The following is a 23,974-nucleotide window of genomic DNA, read 5'->3' as shown; positions in this document are numbered from 1 at the left end:
GTCAGCGCAATAGAAAATGTGGAAGGTTTTGCTGAAAGCAGCATTTGTACAGTTAAAAATTCAAAGAAAGTTGTGCTTTCTATTGATTCGAATCTGGATGATGGGGGTCCTTTGTGTGCTATCACCATTGGTAATGTGGATATTCAAGTAACTGTTGACTCTGGATCTCCAGTAATGTTTGTAACTGATGTATTATTTGGTAAACATTGGAGTTCAGTTCAACTTTCTTCTCCTGATATTCACACTATCTCTTTTGGAGGTCATAACATTGATATGTTAGGATTCTTTCAGGACAACATTAAATTCCAAGACAGATGTATTTCCACTAAAATATATGAAGCCAAGAAAGGGTACAATATTTTAGGCTGGAAAGACCAAGGAAAGTTTGGAATGGTCTTAAGACCTGGTACCTTGTGTCCTATTTTGCTAGTTGACATTCCACCTACTAATATTTCCTTACATCAACTTCTTCTCAAACATAATGCACTATTTAATGATAGATTAGGATCGGCACATAATTTTGAACACCGAATTATTTTAAAAAAGGATGCAGTTCCTGTCATTCAAAAAGTGAGGAATGTACCACTTTCTATCAGGGATCACCTTAAACATCATCTGGAGCAACTTTGTTTAGACAAAATAATTGAACGTATCAACTCTTCTGAATGGGTTGCTTCCATTGTTGTCGCGAAAAAAAAAGGGTTCTAAAGACATTAGATTATGTATTGATTTAAGATCTTTAACTAAAAGTATTTTAATTGACTGTTTTCCCTTACCCAAAATCCAAGACATGTTGGCTCAATTAGGAGATGCAAAAATATTTTCTTGTCTTAATTTAAAGTCCGCTTATCATCAGGTGGAACTCACTGAAGATTCTCACCCTTTAACTTCTTTTAATACTCCGCTTGGTCCCTACAGATTTTTAAGGATGCCTTTCGGACTGGCGTCTGCCGCTTCTGTATTTCAGAAGTTAATGTTCTAATTATTTGGTGACTGTAGTAATGTTCTTGCATATCAAGATAATATCTTAATTTACTCAAAAAATTCTGATGATCACTTAAAAAAATTGTCTGAAGTTATTGACATTCTTGAATCAAATGGTTTTATGGTTAGAAAGGAGAAATGCAAATTCATAAGGAACAGTATTGATCATCTTGGTCATCATATTTCAGAAACTGGCATTTCACCTAAGCAAGATCTTATTAAAGCCATTGTCAATAGTCCTAGTCCTGTGAAAAAGGACCAATTAATGTCTTTTCTTGGAATTTGCGAGTATTATTCAAGATTTATTGATAATTTTGCTTTCCAAACTGAACCGTTAAGAAAATTACTCAGAAAAGGTGAACAATTTAATTTGGAAGAGTCTGCAAACAAAGCTTTCAATGATTTAAAAAAACTTACAGTGAATGCTCCTGCATTACATTCCTTTAGAGATGACATTCAATCAATTTTTACTGTGGATGCTAGCGGTGTTGGTCTCCGTGCTGTACTTACTCAGTTGATTGATGGTGTTGAGCATACTGTTGGATTTGCTTCTAGATCGCTCTCTCCTACAGAACAACATTACAGCACCATAGAAAGAGAAGCTTTAGCTTGTCTGTGGGCCACTAAACATTTTGAGACTTTTCTGTGGGGCAGAAAATTTGTGTTGATGACGGACCACAAGCCTTTAGTTTTTTTGTTGTCAAAAAAAGATAATGATAATGTGAGTCCAAGGCTAGTAAGATTACTTTCCATGATGTTTGAGTTCAATTTTTGTATCAAACATATTCCTGGTGGAAAAACATGCAGCTGTCTCCAACTTGTAACTGTCAAGATGTGCCCACCAGATTTAGCTGACTGTCAGCCCTTCCCACTTGTTGCCAGCACACTCTTTGTACGACCTTATATGTATTTGAAACCAACACTCTTTACCTTGTACCGTGTTCATTTCAGCCCCTGTGTGGGTATAAAAGGATCAAGCTCCTTCTAGTCAGGGTGCTACCTCATACACTACCGAAGGGTGTTGTGTGAATGTAGTTCCACCTCATGAGGTTTAATAAACTCTGTCTTTTCTGTTCCAGCTTCTGTGCCAACTTCTTATTATTGGTCTAAGGACTCTAAGCAGAGAAGGGCGAATCCCTTGCACTAGTAGGCCTGGCTAAGGTTTGCTACTACACATGCAGAAAAGGTAGATTTACTACAGTAAGGATGATTGATCAGTGAATTGTGCATGGGGGAGCTCCATATGGCACCTGGCTTAGATCTAAATGGTGTTATTCTGTACAATTTAACGGATAGGTTCATTTGTGTTTCGCCCAAGGAACTAAGCAAAGTATATGAAGTCAACCCTTATTCTAAATTTTAGTAAGTGCATCCCTATTCCCGGTCACCATGGTTCTGGTGCATCTAAGACACTTTTGGAAAGGGGTGACCGCTCGGTCCCCCCGAACGTATGGATGGGTGCCCGAACCTCCCAGGAAGCCATTTTGGGCGGGGTGGGCGTAGCCCGGCTGGTATGCCCAAAGCGGCGTAGCCGGGGCGCGCCTTCCCCCGCCCGAGAGGGGTTGTCCTAGACACCTCGATGGAAGACCACGCCCAGTAGGTGTATCGGGGACGGGTACACGCCCTCCCGCAGAAGGATAAAGGAGCGGGAATCCAGAAGATCATCCTCTTGTTCCTCGGATCGGAAGGCTGCACCCACTCGTTGCTCGTGAGCCCTCGACGGAACAAGCAGCAATTTTGAACGTGGTAATCTTGTTTTTTTCTCTTTCAGTTTCGAGGGCCCACAGATTTCAGGACCTCGTGGATCGACCAAGGGCGGAAGACTCGAAACCATGCCTTGCAAGCAAGCAGGAAAGGGTTCGGAGACAGAGAGGATGTTACGCCTGTTGTCGAATCGGATGGCTTGTATGGACCGAAAGCTCGGACAAGTCCAGTCGCTCGGGAGAGGTTTAGCGGAGGTAAAGAAGCAATTGGCCGCATTGAACGACCTAGGTCAGCCAAAAAAGGTGATAGGCCCGGCTTTGCCGGGAATAGTCCCCGGGGGAAGAGGGAAGCGGGTCAAGGAAAGGGCGGTTTCGGGGGGGGTCCCAGTTCCAGAGGTACCTCTCATCGCCCCCCTCGTACCGGTCGATAACCCGGTTCAGAACCCAGATGTAGGCCAGCCTATCCCGGTGGTGATCACCTCCGTCGAGGACGAGGAAATACCCCCAGAATTGGCCGCACAGTTGACGGCATGGCTCAGAACAAAGGTGGGGGGCACAGCGACCCTGGGAGATCCCGCCGAAGAAGCCAGAGTGTTAATAAAGCAGTTGCGGCAATCGAGAGATGTCGCGAAGGCGAGTGTTCCTCTTGTTCCTCCACAGGTGGCGCCCGAAGTACCAGCAGCTGGTCAAGAAAAGACGGCAGCAACAACAGCCGATCCGGGTAAGCTCGCATTGCCGATGGTGGGGGAGGGCTCGATACCCTCAAGGCGGGAAAAAGTTGCACAGCACATTCCCTTGGCCACGAAAGAGTTAATATGGGGAGACAAATATGTCAACATGTTTTCATTGTTAACGGACCATCGTGAGATGGAGTATGCTAAAACGCAGAAAGATTTGTGGCACCCTAGTGTCTGGCGCGCCAAGATGGCCGAGTTCAGGGTGAAAGAGACAGTGACGAACTGGGTTAAGGCCTTCTCTATATTTACCGCAGTTATGGGGGAACGTAAACCTGAGGTTATGACTGAGTTGGTTTGCTATCAGAATCGCATTATGGATTTTTATTCAATGTATGAGGGGGAAGAATGGAAAGGCTATGACATGAAGTTTCGTAAAGCAAAAGAATATGATGCTTCTTTGTCTTGGGATTGTTTGGACTCGGTGTCATGGCACAAGCAACTCCTGCCGGGGGCGACAGGTACGTCCTCGCCAGGCGGGAGCGGGTCCGGAGTAGTCCGCCAAAAGCCCGGGGTGCCCTTTTGAGCAGGCACAGGTGGGGGCTATCAGCCTAGAGTTGGCGGGAATGGCGGCAAAGGAGGGGTCTGTTGGGGCTTCAATCGAGGCAATTGTAACAGACCACAGGGGACATGCAAGTTTAAGCATGTGTGTGCCGGCTGTGGGAATTCCTCACACCCGGAAAGTGCATGTAGATCAAAGAACGGCGGGACGGGAGGAAAAGGAGGACCTAAGCAGGAGTGAGGTGGACCTTTGTAACCGATTGCCTACACCCGTTGATCTCATGGTTATGATTCCGTGGTTAAACAAATACCCAGATCATGTATCCGCTGGGGTGCTGAGGAAGGGATTCTTACATGGCTTCCACATCCCGGCGGGGGAAGTTCGGGGGAACTCCTTTTGTAGAAACCAGTTATCGGTACGGCACAACCCAGGCGTGGCAGAAAAGAGAATAGCAAAAGAGGTCAGTTTAGGACGAGTGGCTGGCCCCTTTTTCTGCCCGCCGGTGGCCGATTTCATCTGTTCCCCGTTAGGGGTTGTCCCGAAAAAAGATCCGGGGGAGTTTAGACTCATACATAACCTTTCTGCTCCTAGGGGTTCCTCGGTGAATGATGCCATTGACCCAGAAGTTTGTTCGGTACGATACGCATCGTTCGACGATGCTGTGGCCATATTGAACCACCTAGGCCCTGGGGCGCTGATGGCGAAATGTGATATCGAATCAGCGTTTCGGTTGCTTCCGGTGCACCCGCAGGATCAGCGCCTGCTAGGTTTTGCATTTCAGGGAAGTTATTACATGGATAAATGCATGCCCATGGGTTGCTCCATTTCATGTGCATATTTTGAGATGTTTAGCTGTTTTTTGGAATGGGCATTTATCGAAGCTACAGGGCATAGACATGTTATGCATTATCTGGATGACTTTCTGTTTTTGGGGGCAGCCGGGAATACGAATTGCGCACAGGCGCTGTATGATTTCTGCATTCTCATGAATGAATTCGGTGTCCCATTGGCACCAGGTAAGACGGTCGGACCATCTACTTCACTGGAGTTTCTGGGAATTGAGCTCGATTCGGTGGAGGGGTGTTTCCGACTGCCAGTGGACAAAGTGCTCAAATTCCAGGCTTCTTTGATGCAATGCCTGGGTGGGGAGAAGGTGACCCTGCACCAGTTACAACAAACAGTGGGTCAGCTTAATTTTGCCTTGAGGGTGATTCCTATGGCCCGCCCGTTTTCGCGCTCTATCGCGCAGGCTATGGGTGGTCTCAAAGAGGCTCACCACCGTACGAGACTGTCTGGGGAGGTTCGCCAGGATATGCGTATTTGGTTGGCATTTCTGGCGGACTTCAACGGTCGAGTCGTCTGGAGCTCCCCGCCAGAGTCTTCGGAGGAATTAGGTCTATGGACCGACTCGGCAGGGAGCGTGGGTTTTGGCGCCATTTTTGGTGATCGATGGTCGGCACAAACATGGCCAACATGGTGGCACTTCAACGGTCTCACAGGTAACATTGGGTTCCTGGAGTTATTCCCCATCTGGGTTGCTCTGATGACATGGGCTGACGACTTCAGGGGCCGCTCAGTGGTGTTTTGGTCCGACAATATGACTGTCGTTGATTGCATTAACCAACAGGCAGCACGCTGCAAAATGATCTTGAGATTGTTGAAAGAGATTGTGCTGCTTTGCATGAGATTGAATGTACTGTTCAGGGCGAAACATGTGCCAGGTGTACTGAATCATGCGGCTGATGCACTCTCTCGTTCACATATACAGGCATTCAGGGGTTATCTGCCCACAGCAGACCTAGAGGCAGCACCATTCCCAGAAGCATTATGGCTAATCGGTGCCTCGGATTACAGGACCTTGTGGCAGCGAGTCTAGCCCCCAGGACGAGGAAAGCATACGAAGGAGCGTTTCGTTCCTATTGCACATATTTGGGTCCTGCAGGGAGTCAGAATTGGGGTCAGGAGGAATACTTCCTGGAGTACCTGGTTGCACTACACAGAGAGGGCCGATCAGCAGCAACGGCCGGTAGGCATAGGGTGGCCATTTCCTTCATGGCCCAGGTACACGGCATAGAAGACCCTACAGGTTCTTTTTTGGTGAAGAAAGCCCTTCGCGGCTGGCAGCGCCTTGAGGGTCGCAAGAGAGATACGAGGCACCCGATTGGCTTAGACAGACTGTCTCTGCTTTTAGCAAAGCTGGATGAGACGTGTTCCTCCCATTACGAAGCAGTTCTGTTCCGGGCAGCGTTCACATTGGCATGTTATGTTATGTTATGTTAAATAGTTTTTTGTAGAGCGCACGGCTACTCAAAAAGAGTGTCCATGGGGCCATGAGGGTGAGCGAGCTTGTCGCAAGGAACAAGAGAGATATGGAGGGAGGTTTGTGCAGGGATCACATCCAGATAAGGGGTGATTCGATGGTAATCATGATAGCCATGTCCAAGACTGACCAGGGGGCTACGGGAGATAGTGTGGTCGTACAGCGCAAGCGTGGGTCCCCCGTCTGAGCTTTGAAGTGTGTGGAAGACTATTTGGCGCTAAGAGCGGCCGCTTGGGGGGGGGGAGCTTGCTCCGACACAAGGATGGCACCCCACTGACGAGATTTCAATTTCAGAGGGTGCTGGCACTGGCAATCGCTGACGCGGGCATGGACCCGTGTGATTTTGGGACCCACTCTTTCAGGATAGGGGCTGCTACTGAGGCTACAGCCAGGGATCAGAGTGCCGAGGAAGTGAAACAATTGGGCCTTTGGTCCTCGAATTGCTTCAAGAGGTATGTGCGCTTGCACATGTTGTAAGTGATCAATTGACATGCACTCACGTTTTCTGTCTTTTGTTTACTTTGCAGTTTCGCGAGCCTGCCATGCAGGGCGGAATTGGAGGTCGACCCTGCATCAAGAGACCAGCGGTCAGAGATCACCGACTGGAGTGAGGATGGTATGGGTCGTGGGCCACTCATACGTGAGGCGTGCCGGTGACGTATTCAAAGAAGGTGACGCGATTCACGCACCTGGGGAATACGGGTTCAGAGTGGCTTTCCATGGGAAAGGTGGGCTCGTTTTTGACAAATTTGAGTCATTTTTCGAGGGACTTTTAGGGCGGCATAGGTCACCGCCATCTATAGTCATAGTACACCTGGGAGGCAACGATTTGGTGACACTGGGGAGACGAGTGTTACTTGAACGAATCTTGTCGGCTGTTAGCTGGTTGGCTAAAAGAGTCCCGGGGTGCACGATTGCCTGGTCCCACATGATTCCTAGAAGGAGGTGGCAGGGGGGCCTTTCGGTGTCAGCTCTGAACCATTCAGTTAAACGGGTCAATAATAAGATTGGTAGACTGTTCCGTTCTGCACAGTTGCATGTCATTCCTCATGGGTGTATCCGGGGTGACCAAATGTATCTGAACGATGGGGTTCACCTATCCAGGGAGGGGAATGATTTACTCATAGGAGACTTTGTTGCATGGCTAAGAGGTTTGAGGAAGCATGACCTATAGGAGGAGTTGGGGGGGGACCGGATCGTCGGTCAACGATCCGGTCTGTGGCGGTAAGGTCATGATCGGTGAGCAGTAATTTAAAGGTCCCTAGAGTGGGGCGCCACCCACAATGGATGGGAGCGCCCGGGGGAAGACGGCCATTGTGGCCCCTTCCACGGGGAGGCGGCACCCACTAAGGATGGGGCGCCTAGGGGGAGATGGCCATGGGCCCCTCCCAGGGGGGGAGGCGGTTATATGCCCCTCCTTACTAATTTCCCGGGGGCCGGATATCCGCGACGGCGGATAGAGAGTGTGGGGTTGGGGGGGAGAGTCCACGCTGTCCTTCCTACAGAGACCTCATACGGGAACTCGGACGACCCTTAAGATGGCGTCGAGTAGAAAGGGGGCCCCCACCACGACAAGGGAAGTTACAGTTGGCAATGAGGGTAGAGCCCTCTGCGCATGCGCCGCTCACACAGTGAGGGCGGGAGTTGGTAGTAGGGATCTGACACCGGTTAAGACCTTGCCGTTGGCCCTTAATGCTAGGATGTACAATTTGAATTAGAGTGTATGCATTTTCAGGATGTTAGCCAAAAGTACATGACTGCATCGAAATGTAATAAATGACAAATTGTATATAATGCATAATGATGAAACTTTTATTTAATGTTTTAAATTTTGTTTCATATTTTTAATAAATTTGGCCGGGAGGGTGATTCCCTCCCGTCTTCCAAAAGTTCAACAATTGTCCGACTTCCCATCCTTGGGGATATGTGTTGGGAGGGGGTGGCGGGCATCCCAGCCATATGGAAAGGGGCGACCGCTCGGTCCCCCCGAACGTATGGATGGGTGCCCGAACCTCCCGGGAAGCCATTTTGGGCGGGGTGGGCGTAGCCCGGCTGCTATGCCCAAAGCGGCGTAGCCGGGGCGCGCCTTCCCCCGCCCGAGAGGGGTTGTCCTAGACACCTCGATGGAAGACCACGCCCAGTAGGCGTATCGGGGACGGGTACACGCCCTCCCGCAGAAGGATAAAGGAGCGGGAATCCAGAAGATCGTCCTCTTGTTCCTCGGATCGGAAGGCTGCACCCACTCGTTGCTCGTGAGCCCTCGACGGAACAAGCAGCAATTTTGACCCACCCACCAGCCCCTGATAGCAAATGTTTGGAGAAAAATAAAGTTTTTCTGAGTGATGAAAGTATAGGCCTTTTTCCTTGAAGGAGTGAATAAAGGAATTTTGAGAATGTAAATACGGTTCGCATTGGAGAAACTTCTTCTTGCAGGAAAGATCAGTAATAATAGTGAGATGATGTGAAATTTTTTCTTTTTTAATAGGTAAACAACTGTCGTATTTATTTGTCGGGCGGTAAGGTCATGATTGGTGAGCAGTAATTTAAAGGTCCCTAGAGTGGGGCGCCACCCACAATGGATGGAAGCGCCCGGGGGAAGACGGCCATTGGCCCCTTCCACGGGGAGGCGGCACCCACTAAGGATGGGGCGCCTAGGGGGAGATGGCCATGGGCCCCTCCCAGGGGGGGAGGCGGTTATATGCCCCTCCTTACTAATTTCCCGGGGGCCGGATATCCGCGACGGGGGATAGAGAGTGTGGGGTTGGGGGGGAGAGTCCACGCTGTCCTTCCTACAGAGACCTCATACGGGAACTCGGACGACCCTTAAGATGGCGTCGAGTAGAAAGGGGGCCCCCACCACGACAAGGGAAGTTACAGTTGGCAATGAGGGTAGAGCCCTCTGCGCATGCGCCGCTCACACAGTGAGGGCGGGAGTTGGTAGTAGGGATCTGACACCGGTTAAGACCTTGCCGTTGGCCCTTAATGCTAGGATGTACAATTTGAATTAGAGTGTATGCATTTTCAGGATGTTAGCCAAAAGTACATGACTGCATCGAAATGTAATAAATGACAAATTGTACATAATGCATAATGATGAAACTTTTATTTAATGTTTTAAATTTTGTTTCATATTTTTAATAAATACGGCCGGGAGGGTGACTCCCTCCCGTCTTCCAAAAGTTCAACAATTGTCCGACTTCCCATCCTTGGGGATATGTGTTGGGAGGGGGTGGCGGGCATCCCGGCCATATAGTACTTGAGCAAGAAACAGAAGATCCCCAGGCATCTGTAATTCAGGTTATCCACTACAGACAAGAAGTATGACTTTGCAGCCTGGACCTTGTGCAGGAAACTAAGAGCGTCCCTTCAAGGTAGAGGAAGGCCATTGATGCTTCAGCACACTTCACCACGCTGGGTGTTTGCTGTACAGTGCAGCACACATGCAAAATCAGAAACATTTGGAGAAATAAAACCAATTTCCTTTTTAATATCTCCCTAAGGGAGTCATTATTCTACTATTGTTAGTAGATAGGGCTTTCTGTCAAAAAGCATGGGTGGTTAAATGGGAACCCCGATGTACCACCCATGGAACAGCCACTTGACTCAAAGTAGTGCAAATAACTGATTTGTGACGTTTCAGCAAATAAGTTTGAAGCTAGAAAGTTAGTACAAAATAAACATTTTGCACAGATTTTTGTGATTCAAACCCAACACAAAATGTTAGGAAATCAACCCTCCTGATAGTCCTCTTGTTATACTGCCAAGATTTCAAGCAGTTGCTGGGTGTCGACATTATGCACTTTTTATCAGAGTCACCCCATAAATAAATAAAAAACATTGGTAACTCAAAGGGCCAGGCTGGGAACCCAAAACCACCCTGGCAATTCTCTCGGACCAGCACCTGCCTGGCACCGGGGGCTGGAAACACTTGCTTGCTGCTTTTGTTACTGGGGGCTGTTATTGGAGCACAGCTACAAAACAACCCCTCACTGCGGCACCCTTCCAGCCTCCCGGGGAAACGCCCGATGCATGGTACGGCCAGACCGGCCCGATAACTAGGTCCGGGTTTGGGTTGCACTGCCTGCTATTTGCTGTGACGTCGGAAAGGTTCCCTTGAATCAGCACAGTATTTTTCCAGCAACGCTGCCTCTACCCTAAGCATAAAACACCATAAAACAGCATTAGTGAACTTAATGAAAGCCAAGTCCGGCATCCCGCTCTAGCAATGGATTCGTGGAGAATAAAAAATAATGTGTTGTTGACAGATAAAGGGCAGCCAAATACAAATAGGTTTATATACATATATGCACAGTCAATTGAAACAAACGACAATGCTGAACAAAAACGAGAATTCAGAGTTCATTTCAGCCACTGCTTGGTATTCGAAAGGCTGCCTCCCGGAAGCATGCAAAGGGCTCCCTCGGTTAAGTGTAAAACAATCATCGGAAGTACACAATTCAGCTCTGTGTGTAATTTCTTAATCAATACCATCCAGCGTTTACAATTTAAAATCACTGCGACGGTGTGAAATAGATAAATCCTCATTACTTATACCGTAAAGCGCGTGACACGGATGATAAATTGAGGGCGGTTCAAGCAGAACACCCCCGTTGTCTGAGCCGCAGTTAGGGGGTTAAAAACGAGCTGCGCGCACAATGCAAATCCGGCACCGTCCACTTCATAGCGTGAGCCGCTAACAACAGAATGATGGCGAGTTTATTGTCTCTGGGGCACGGCATCTCAGTTTATTCACGCACGTGCACTTCATAAATCATGTTGAAGAGCATTGGGGAGAAAAATGGAAAATCTATTTTACGTCAACCTCCTGGGTCATTATTTAATTTTTAATGAAATATCTCGGAGACTTCATCAAAGGCAAAATTAATGCTGGTTCGACGTTTAAGCACGCGCGAGGCCTGGCTGCAAACAATAAGCACAAATGTTTCTATTGTTTGTGGAGGATTTACATACACACATATTTTACAATGGACTGGATCACCTTTCAGAAAATATAGCACAGCTAAGCAGGCAGAACACCAAGTGAGATGGCCTGTCATATCTACAAACAGGAGCGCCCCTGATGCTAACTGTATCAAGGACACCTTTCTTCGAGATGACAAAGTGGTTAACCTGAGGCGCAGAGCTGTCAACATGCTGAAATATGTTTTAGGCTCCGTGCTATTTATGTGATAAACTTTTCCTCTGGGACGGCGGTACACATCGCACTTGGTGTGTTTGTAGATGTGCCCGTAAACGAGCAATTATTTTAAGTGGCGGAAAGCAGTCTGGGCGAGCAGCAGAAGAGAGGCACAATAGAAGGAGACATTCCTTCGGTCGCTGCTGAAAGGCAACGTCATAATAATTTGTATCAAAAGAACTCCGTGAATTGACTCCTTGCATGATTCGAATTTAAAGGGAAAGTGTGTGACACAAAATGTACACTTTACATCACCATGTATGGCTGTGTTGCAAGCAATGTAGAGGACCACTTCAAATAATATTTCAAAAAACAGAAACCTGGTCATTGTAGGTTTACTCTAGCAACATGGACAGATGTTCAATATTTTTAAACGTTTTAAATGACCGGATCTGCTTGTCGAAATTCAAGTATTTAGGAGTACTCCTGAGTTAATCATGCTCCAAGTGAGTATTTGAAAGTAGGTCAGGGGCCACCAAAGTAAGGGCCCTATTATGATGGCGGGCGGACTTGCGTCCGTCCGCCACCCCTGAGTAAGAGGGACCGTCCGCATGGGCAGCGGCGGTCCCTCCATGGCAATTAGGATGTAACCGCCTCCCTGGCGGTCATATCCTGTATTTTTTACATTGCGTCGGGTGCTGCTTGAAGCAGCACCCGCCGCAATGTAAAAAATGAAAGCAGTGCATTTGCATGCACAAAGCGGCAGGCACCGCGCGGTGCCTGCCGCTTCGTGCGCGTAAAGGCAGGGGGGTACCATAGGTACCCCCCATGTGCACCCCCCACGCCCCCTTCACCCACGGGGCCCGCAACAGGCCCCCGAAGTGAATGTCCATATGCTTTTCCACGGCAGAAAAGCCGCCGCGTAAAAGCATGTGATTCCCTCCATCCTAATATGGCTGGCGGTGTCTTATAGACACCGCCAGCCATGTTAGTGCTTTTCCGCAGCGGTCGGAAGGCGACTGCGGCGGAAAAGCTGCGGACGGAATTCAAGACCCATCAGCCATCCTAATTTGGCGGTGGGTCTTTGGAGGCTTCGCAGCGGTTTTCCCGCATCCTCCGGGCCAGCGGTGGTTTCTGCCGGCCCGGAGGATGCGGGAAAACCGCGATCATAATCGGCCCCTAAGTGTAGTAGAAAGGTGAATATGTACACTTGCGGGCCTATTCTCAAAGGTAAAGTTCCATGTGTAGCTATTTTCCTTTGTAGGCCTACTCCGACTCCTAGGTGTAAGTCTCCTCTTTTATGCAGTTCACCATTTTAGAGAGGAGAGTTAGTGGAGAGCTGGTGTAGACTTAAATTCTTTTAGGCGTGTGCTCATGACGGCCGGGAGCAGTCTGAACGTTGCCACTCCTCCCACGCGCTGTTAATTCCCCGCCTGCGCTGGAGAATTAATCAGTGGGCGGAGTTCCGATGGCTCCCGGCCTAAATGAGCACACACCCACCATGATTTATGACAGCCGGGAGCCGTCATGAGCAGCACCACGCCCACCCCCTAGCCCCCCTCGTGCCCCGGCGAAGGGGTTAAGAGCCTCCCTGCCCACAAATAAAATGGGTTGAGGCACTTACAAATCATTTTACATTGCTAAAGTTACTATTAGTAGCTTTCTGGCTGTTTGTGGAGCTCCGCTTTATAAGAAAATGTAAGGAAAATTATTAAACTGTATTTTTTTTAATTTATTTTGATTTTTTGTATTGAATTTTGAAGCATAGGGTAACCAGTACATGAGCATAGAAATACAGTGGTAAAATAAATAAATATACAGATAGGACGCAGCAGTGTTCTTGAATAGGGGTACAGTTAGTGAGAGAGAAAAGACTCTATAGGATTTGAATTGATTATATAGATGCCTTGTTGACATTTGAAGATTACAAACAACAATTGCTTACTGTAGGTTATACATATCGTGGGAATCATGTTATATTAGATTGTAGTAACAGCACATCATAGTATTCATAGATACGGAGATACATACATGCCTACATACATATCATCAACGTTATGGTACCCTCTGTCTGTATGTTGTTTATGTTGGGGAGGTAATGAGAGCACCAAACAGTATTTAAAAAAATATATAATAAAATGAATTTAAGGAAAATATAGAGGTAACTTCATATAAAATAATGAATATTACCAAGATCTAGAAATATAAAAATGAACAGCATATTACCTCCTCCAAAAGATTTTAAAATATTATAAAAATATTACTTAATTTAACTTTCACTTATAATTTTTTAACAATAAGTTGAAAATAAAGGTAGATTTACAGAGATGTTGTATTTACTGCTAACAAACTTGGTCAAAAATTATATTTGTAAATATGTTTTTCAATTTACAATCGCTCAAAATAAGTAAAAAGTTTCTTATTTTTTTACCTAAGGTCGAATCACATTAATAAAAAAAATAAAATCAATCTCTAATGAAACAATTTGTTATCTCTATCTATGTGTGCTTGTGAGTCTGTGAGAGTGTATATATATACATATATTACCTACTGGCGGTCGCCAGTAGGTATATATAGTTAGGATTTTTTCTCTATGGGATTTTTGAAAATTCTATGTCTAATAACTTTGGCGTTTGTGGACGGAATTGGCTGAAATTTTCAGGAAAATGGCACATTTTGTTTCTGAGCAGCCCTTGAAAATTTGGGGGGGGTTCGTCAAGGGGGGGCCGAGAAGAAAGGGGGGTCCCAAAACGTGTTTTTAACATTGAGTTTTCCATAGGGCGGTTGGCCTCACTTTTAGCCCGAACGGCTGAATGGATTTGCACGAAACTTGGCAAAATTGTAGGGACTGGTAGCCCGATGTGCCTTTGCTAGGTCTCAATATATGTGCTTCAGTGGATTTTGAGAAATTAACGTTCAAAAAAAGATATATATCTGTAACAGCGGACGGGCAGCGCTCCGGTTCGCGGACTTTACGCGGTACGGAGCTTTGTGAAGCGAAGCTGATTGGTTCTCCGGCGTCTGTGAACATTCCAAACAGTCCGTAGCGGCCGCCATCTTGTCTCTCGGTAGGATCGAGAGACAAGAGGAGGCCAAAGCGAAGGGGCAAATGACCATAAGGGGGCATAGTAGATCCTCGCTGACCCCCTAGGTTTGATGTGGAGGTTTTAAAAGGGCCCCGCGGGGCAAAAAAAAAATATAATAATAATAATCGAACGGCTGAATGGATTTGCACGAAACTTGGTAAAATATTAGGGACTGGTATCCCGATGTGCCTTTGCTAGGTCTCAATATATGTGCTCCAGTGGATTTTGAGAAATTAACGTTCAAAAAAAGATATATATCTGTAACAGCGCTCCGCTTCGCGTAACGGAGGTTTGCGAAGCTGATTGGTTCTCCGGCGTCTGTAAACATTGCAAACAGTCCGTAGCGGCCGCCATCTTGTCTCTCGGTAGGATCGAGAGACAAGAGGAGGCCAAAGCGAAGGGGCAAATGACCATAAGGGGGCATAGTAGATCCTCCTTGACCTCTTAGGTTTGATGTGGAGGTTTTAAAAGGGCCCCGCGGGGCAAAAAAAAAAATAATAATAATAATCGAACGGCTGAATGGATTTGCACGAAACTTGGCAAAATTGTAGGGACTGGTAGCTCGATGTGCCTTTGCTAGGTCTCAATATATGTGCTTCAGTGGATTTTGAGAAATTAACGTTCAAAAACAAGATATATATCTGTAACAGCGCTCCGCTTCGCGGAGATAAAATTATCTCTGTATTACCTAGCTGTTGCTAACACCAGTTAGCGACGGCTAGTAGGAGATAGCGACCATCTTGGGCCCCACTTTGCATGTGAGTGATATTTATCACTAATGACATGCAAAGTGGGCATGCCAAGATGTTAGCGACTGGAAACAGTCGCTAACATCGCTATCTCCTATTACCAACTTTTGGAAATATTCGCGATAAGCGCGAATATCTCCAAAAGCTACCACCTGCCCTGAGCAGTTTTTAGCCATGTTATCCAATGGGAGGTGGATAACATGGCTAAGATCATTAGCTCGGTAATGCATGAATATCGCTGAGTTTTCAGCGATATTAATGCATTGCGGTCGTTTTTTATCGTATTTGCGATAAACCTTGATAATAGCAAGGTTTATCTGCGATAATTTCTGAAGATGCTTAGCGGTAAAAAATTCGTTGCTAAGCATCGTTAGGGATAAATATCGCTTAACTTTGGTAATATGCCCCAACGTCTGTTAACGTTCGATTCGAAGGAAATCAGGAAGTGTTGAAAAACATTGTCTGCGCCATCTTGCCTTTTTTCAAATGCCACACTTTTGTCGTGCACGGCAGTCATTTTAGATGCCTTGAGCAGACCCACTCTCTGCACGCTGTCGATCCTTAGCATGGCTCCCCACCCTCGCAAGCATCTCCCCCAGGCAGTGGTCACCCCCGCTCTCTGTCTTATGCATGGGTAATAAACCACCCCCCATCTGCGCTGCTCTTCACTGAGAATCACACCCTGTGCCCGCCCGACACCTCCCTTTCGCCCTATTCACTACCGCACCCTCTGACACTCCTTTTCCTCTGTGTCCGATTGTCCAGGCCGGTCCTAGGGTATCAGCTAGCCCTGCAGATGTAGTTTATGGCCCCAGCTGTAAAGAATCACCCCTCTTCAAAGGAGTTATAGTAGATCAAGGCCCACACTCGATGAGATCCGTCACAGCAGACGCGTTCCTATTATCTGAAAACCATCCTGTATTGTGATTGGGGAGGGGACCGAGCCTGAAGCGGAAGATTCCAGGGATGACTCTTTGTACATCAAAGTTTTTACAATTATGTGTCACATTAAAAATATATAGCACTCCAACAAAGTAGTAAGATTATAAAACTTTAATAACTTATAAATATATACAAGAAAACAAAAACAGTAATAACATATAAACATTTTTAGGGAAAAACAACGAAGTAGCGGTCGGCTGTGCGAATAGTCCCAACGCAGCACAACGTCCAGATTTCACTGATTTCGGCATCCGGCGTGGGGCGTCGCGGGGGGTGGGTCATCAGTAGCAAACTGTTGTGCGAATAGTTCCAAGGCAGCAGAACGATGGCACCAAGGTGATGTCCAGTAAGTTGCCGCACTGGTTTTGGTATCCTACAATGCTGCTCCGAATAACGGCGTGGGGCGCACCGGGGGAGGCGGCATGAACGGGCCTCTCCTGGTGGAGTCTCGTCTGTTGTAGTGGGGCGCCCCTTTACCGTTTCAGTTGCCATTCCGTCCGCTTTTGGTCCACTGTGTCAAAAGCCGCAATTCAGCTGAGTTGCGCCCACTCTTGCGGTGCAGCGATAGGCGGCTGTCACAGGACTCTCAAAATGGCGGCAGGCTGTTTCCTTTTTGGGCCTGGTCCACTGAAATGGCCCTGGGACACCTTGGAAATCGGACGCTTGTCTGCTAGGTCTTGGACCCCATTCTCGAAAGCGTCCCCTCCGCCTTGAGGATTCATCAAAAGTTTTGGGGGCCCCCGACTCCTGCAGGCTTCTGGTGGGGAGCGGCTGCCATGATTGCTCGCGGAATGACTACGACGGAGCCACGAGATGGTGGTGCTTTCATGGTGACGCCAGCTTCAGTCTGAAACATCCAGAAACAAGGTGGGGCTTTCATCGTTTGGGGAAAAAAAAAAGTTTTCATCCAATGAAAAGTGTTGTTTTTAGGTCATATGATCAAGCCTTCCATCATTAGGAAACCAAAAGTAAAATGAACCAATGAAAAGTTTTATAAACAAGTCACATGACCTGTTATGCGGCATAGGGTATAAAATGCGGAGAAAATACGTTGGCACGTGAGGCGGCGTCAGTAGCGGACCGATGTGCGAATAGGCCGAAGGCAACACAACGCGCCAAGATCCGGATGGCACCGAGGTGGTGTCCAGCAAGTTGCAGCACTGGTGTGGCCATCCTACAATGCTGAAAGTCGGCGTGGGGCGCCCTGTTGGCCTGTGAGTTCGCGTCAGTAGCGGACCGATGTGCGAATAGGCCGAAGGCAGCACAACGCGCCAAGATCCGGATGGCACCGAGGTGGTGTCTAGCAAGTTGTGGCACTGGTGTGGCCATCCTACAATGGTAAAAGTCGGCGTGGGGCGCCCTGTTGGCCTGTGAGATGGTGTCAGTAGCGGACCGATGTGCGATTGGGGCCAAAGGCAGCGCAACAATATTTTCTGTATGGAAGATACCACTAGGCGTTGAGATGCGAAGATCCGGATGGCACCGAGGTGATGTCTAGCAAGTTGCTGTACTGGTGTGGTCATCCTACAATGCTGAAACTCGGCGTGGGGCGCCCCATTAGCCTGTGAGATGGCGTCAGTAGCGGACCGATGTGTGAATAGGCCGGAACCAGCACAAGGCGCCAAGATCCGGATGGCACCGTGGTGGTTTCATAGTTGAGAGGCACTTCATCTGCAGTGGGGCGCCGAGATCCGGATGGCACCGAGGTGATGTCTAGCAAGTTGCTGTACTGGTGTGGCCATCCTACAATGCTGAAAGTCGGCGTGGGGCGCCCCATTAGCCTGTGAGATGGCGTCAGTAGCGGACCGATGTGCGAATGGGGCCAAAGGCAGCGCAACAATATTTTCTGACTAGAAGACACCACAAGGCGCTGAGATGCCAAGATCCGGATGGCACCGAGGTGGTGTCTAGCAAGTTGCCGCACTGGTGTGGCCATCCTACAATGTTGAAAGTCGGCGTGGGGCGCCCCGTTGGCCTGTGAGATGGCGTCAGTAGCGGACCGATGTGCGAATGGGGCCAAAGGCAGCGCAACAATATTTTCTGAATAGAAGACACCACAAGGCGCAGAGATGCCAAGATCCGGATGGTACCGAGGTGGTGTCTAGTAAGGTGCACTGGTGTGGCTATCCTACAATGCTGAAAGTCGGCGTGGGGCGCCCTGTTGGCCTGTGAGATGGTGTCAGTAGTGGACCGATGTGCAAATGGGGCCAAAGGCAGCTCAACAATATTTTCTGTATGGAAGATACCACTAGGCGTTGAGATGCGAAGATCCGGATGGCACCGAGGTGATGTCTAGCAAGTTGCTGTACTGGTGTGGTCATCCTACAATGCTGAAACTCGGCGTGAGGCGCCCCATTAGCCTGTGAGATGGCGTCAGTAGCGGACCGATGTGCGAATGGGGCCAAAGGCAGCGCAACAATATTTTCTGAAGAGAAGACACCAAAAGGCGCTGAGATTCCAAGATCCGGATGGCACCGAGGTGGTGTCTAGCAAGCTATGCAGCTGAGTTGCGTGCGCACTTGCGGCGAATAGGTCGAAGGCAGCACAACAATGTTTTCTGAATAGAAGACACCACAAGGCGCTGAGATTCGGTTACCACCGAGGTGATGTCTAGCAAGTTGCCGCACTGGTGTGGCCATCCTACAATACTGCTCCGAATAACGGCGTGGGGTGCCCGAAGGGGGGGGGGAGGCGGCGTGAACGGGCCTTCCTAGGTGGAGGCTCGTCTGCTGTAGTGGGGCGCCCCTTTACCGTTTCAGTTGCCATTCAGCTGAGTTTCGGCTGCTCTTGATGCTACAGCGACAGGCGGCTGCAACAGGACTCTCAAAATGGCGGCTTGTTCTTTGGATTTGGGCCTGGTCTACTAAAATGGCCCTGGGACACTTTAGAACTCGGACGCTCGATTTTTTTTTTTCCTTTCCTGTACATGCAAAAAAAGGTAAATGCCCGGTACGTTACACGCTTCATCTGCCACGATGTACTCTCCAGAGGAACCGAAAAAAAATATAGTTATGGTAACTATACCATGCATCGTCATATGGAGAGGTGGCACCAATTAATTATAGTGCTGCATAAAAGAGAGATTTGGAGGAGAACCCCCGACCTGCCAGTACATTCATCAAAGAAGTGGCACTGACAGCATCAGAGGCAAGGGAAATGGTCCCAAATATTTAGAACTTTGGAAAGATTAAAATGACATGTTTAGATTGTGGCAAATTAATTTCATGTGGACAGATGAGTGTTACTCTAATAAATACAGCATATGAACATCATCATAGTCGATGGTTGGTAGAGACATTTTGACTATATCCTGGACCTGCCCGTCCTCGCCCAAAATGGCGCCGGAATAAATGGGACTCGTAACTCCTTGTTGTGTACTGGTTGCAGAACCTTGAAATCACGAGATACGTATGCAGTTTTGAAGCATATGGCGGGCGGGGACGAGAATTGATTGAATATTTCGACATCCCTATTGATATTAAGTTCTGATGTGTTATTGATTACTGTACTATTGAAAGTTCGAATTAACGTCACCCATGGTACTTGCCCGCAAATGTATATCTAGATAATTTTATTGTAACTGGCCCTGTCGTATTTTAATTATAAAATGTACGTCCACCGATTCCGCAACTGTTAGACACCTTAGTTCTTGCAACCTAATGGCCCGCCCGTTACGTTCCTCTACAGTGTAAATGTCTACTCATCATATACGATTACAGTTTGCTCCGTGGCCGGCCCACGTGGTTATAGGCTCGTATTTGTATAATGAAATTTTCACAATAAAGGTTTTTAAAAGAAAACATGGTAGTAGTATATACATTGGTAAAGTTTTTAATAATAGTCACTGTTTTAGAATCATTAAAAGGCAAGTGAAATAAAGCAGACCAATTACATGAAGGGTAAAAGGTATAATACGCAGGAACGCAGTAAAGATAAATGGTCAAGGGCTGTTGTGTTTTCTACTCCTGCAACATAAAGTGATCGATAAGAATCTCATATTCAGGCGTATCGGCGACTAAGACAGCAGGTCGACCCTCTTTTGCTCAACGGCTCCGTCATGGGACGAAGAAACGCTCTTTTTCTCGAAAAAAGAATATATTTTACTTGCAGGACAGTTGTAAATTTTCCGGGAAAGTACATTAGCCTGGAACATTATAATATATATTTAAGAAAAAATAATGTTCGGAAGTAATAAAAAGCGTAATTTTTAGGTCATATGACCAAGCCTTTCATCATTAGAATAAGAAAAGTAAAATGAACCAATGAAAAGTTTTATTAACAAGTCACATGACTTGTTATGCTTACGTTACGCGCTGCGCGTCGCGCCCCGGATGACTTCCGGATGCGCTAACGCGGCGCGTCATATGACGCATTACGCGACAACGCAGGTCCAGAATATAGTCAAAATGTCTCCACCAACCAGCGGTCGGAACACAACCCCTTTCAGCAGGCTAAATAGTTCTGTTAAATCACAACAGAAGGGACAGGCAACAAGAACCATCAGTCAAAGAGGGGATGGCTAGTTCTTCTCTACCGGGTTACATTGGGGCGCTACCGGAACTGATCGAATTGGTAGTCTACAGTGTTTCTGGATGTTTCAGACTGAAGCTGGGGTTAGCATGAGAGCACCACCATTTCGTAGCTCCGTCGTGGCCATTCCGCAACCAATCATGGCAGCCGCTCTTTATCGTTATTTTGGGCGGGGTGGGTGGCGGAGCCGAGCTGTTTTGCAGCCATCATTGTGTGGAGTTCAGTTCATCTCACTAGTTTTGTATTTGTCATGAGGGGTTGTTCCTAATGTTTCTATTTTAGCGAGGTCAAAAAGAGATCCCATTAGTGGCCTACTGATTTTGCTCGATTCCTTTTCTTTTTTTTTACACGATTTTTCGTTATCTGCAAAGACTAAACAGAGTATTGCGACTCTGTGTCTGTTTGTAAATAGAGAATGAACCAAAGAGAACCAATTCTAAAACAGTAAATGCTTGGATAACAATCAATCAAATGGAGAGAGAAGCAGGCACGACGTATTACAACGGGGGCAAAGGCCTGCGTTAACTACCTTTCACTATCTGCAAAGAGAGAGTACTCCTAATAGAAATGAGGGGGGGGGGCACCATTCAAAGCAGATCAGTGTGCATAAACACGAAAATGTTTTCACTTACCACGTACTTGACATTCGACAGCTTATGATATTTGCTATTAAAAAACCATTGAAATTCACTGAAAAAACCATAGGTTATAGACCATATATAGTTAGGAATTAGCATTTACAAAACCTTGAAAATTCACTGAAAAAACCATAGGTTATAGACCATATATAGTTAGGAATTAGAATTTAAAAAACCTTATTTTACTCACACAAAACCATTGAAATTCCATATATAGTTAGTTGCACTAACTATATATCGCGCACCCGCAATCCACTGCTGATGATGTCACATATTACATCATTCATGACATGGTCAGTGACATCACTGATGACATCACTGATGACATCTCAAATGACATCACTGATGACATCACTGATGACATCTCATTTGACATCAATGACCACATCACTGATGATATCATTCATGTGACAATACAATGCATCTCCTCACATTTTAATATAACCTCTGTTTCACCCAGTGTTAAATACAGAGTATAATTTTTGAAACCATTGATACACCAATACTAGTTACTACATACGCACTCACTGATTGCTACGTCTACACACACCTTCACTCATTCACCCATACAATCATTCATACATACAATCACTCATCTTTACAACACTATCATATGCACTCATACACCTATACAGACACTCACAGTCTGCCACTCATCCATGGAGTTACTCACACACCTAATCAGTCCTGTAAAGAATCAATGACACTTCCATTTTCTTGTCTATACAGTTAAACATAGAGCACCTTACATTTTCAAACATATACTAACACATACTTACCTTCTTATACAATCATTGATACAAGTACACATTGATCTGCACAGAGTCACACACCTCCCAGCTAGCCACACACACACTCAGTCTCCCATACAAATACTTGGACAATCAATCAATAACCCATATAGTTAGTCATATAGCTACTGATCAACACATGCAACAGTTTACAGAACAACAGACATAATGATGCACAAATTAAGACAGTTTAGTCACTAACCCATGCACTCAGTGAGACACATTTAATCACTCACTCATACAGTCAGTCATGCACCTACTAAATCCTTCGTCCAGACACTTACACATCCACTCATTCTTCAATATGTAAGACATATTTAAACTTTACAGAAACAAAAAATCACTGGATGTTGTTATCAGTGATGTCATCAGTGATGTCATTTGAGATGTCATCAGTGATGTCATCAGTGATGTCACTGACCATGTCATGAATGATGTAATATGTGACATCATCAGCAGTGGATTGCGGGTGCGCGATATATAGTTAGTGCAACTAACTATATATGGAATTTCAATGGTTTTGTGTGAGTAAAATAAGGTTTTTTAAATGCTAATTCCTAACTATATATGGTCTATAACCTATGGTTTTTTCAGTGAATATATATATATATATATATATATATATATATATATATATATATATATATATATATATATATATCTGAAAAAGTGAGTGTCCCTTCTGGAAACTCCCCCCATGGACCGGTGGAGCGAAAATCGCTGGCGGTAAACAAACCAGCATGCAATCCAAAACAGCAGTCCAGTAACATGCGCTCTCAGTAATTTTGCCAAAAAAAAGATTTAATCCAGGTTACGCGTTTCGGAAGCGAACTTCCTTGTTCACACCAGGAAGGAAGTTACTTCCGAAACGCGCAACCTGGACTAAATCTTTTTTTTGGCAAAATTACTGTGAGCGCGTGTTACTGGACTGCTGTTTTGGATATGTATATATATATATATATACACACACACAATTATGTATGTGTATATATATGTATATATATATATATGTATATATATATATATATATATATATATATATATATATATATATATATATATATATATATAAATACATATATACACACTTTCAAGCTTAGAGTGACACATACATTATGCAGAAAATGAAGCACAGAACTCTGGGTAGTTGCCAACTTTAGCTGGAGAGCAGCTCCTATGTAGAGCACCCTACACCATCATCAACATTCTGATCCTACGCTTAAAGACTTTGCTGTAGAAATGCAAAAATACTTTCACCCTTTCTAGCTCACCAAAGATTGCAATATGTTAATCTTCTGCTTAAAAACTTTGCTAGCAAAGAATACATTTGACATTAGCAAATTCACAGTGCCACTGGAGTGGTAGGGTGCTCTATACAAGAGCTGCTCTTCACTTAAAACTTTATTCAAAATGTAGCGCTTATCTTGAGAGTGCGCTTCAAGCGTGGACAATTCTGTCGATTTCAATAATACGACCAGTCCGGTCATAAGGTGCACCACTGCAAGGATTGCAGTGGGACTATGGTATGCGAAAAACTTTGGCAGCGCTTATGGTACCTACTTTTGTTCGCAAATTATTTCCTCCATTGGGACCAGAGGTCTCTGGCTGTACTCTGCCGAATCCTGCGTTATTGATATGCTGTACTAGGATGCTGTTTGCCCAGAAAGTTTGGAAATTGGAATACTTCTATTCACTCTGAAAGTCTTGAAGGACCTGGATGGCCATAATAAACTTAATGACTGGCGCCCTGATGAAGGAGTTCCCCACTGTGGCATCTCCGAAACGCGCTTCGGCGCTTTTTTCTGTCTGACTGATGAGAGTCTGTGTGTTTTTTGCTTAGTGGTTTGTACCTACATGT

This window comes from Lissotriton helveticus, chromosome 4_1 (genome assembly GCF_964261635.1).
Source record: "Lissotriton helveticus chromosome 4_1, aLisHel1.1, whole genome shotgun sequence".
NCBI lineage: Eukaryota > Metazoa > Chordata > Amphibia > Caudata > Salamandridae > Lissotriton > Lissotriton helveticus.
This window is presented reverse-complemented; position numbering follows the sequence as displayed.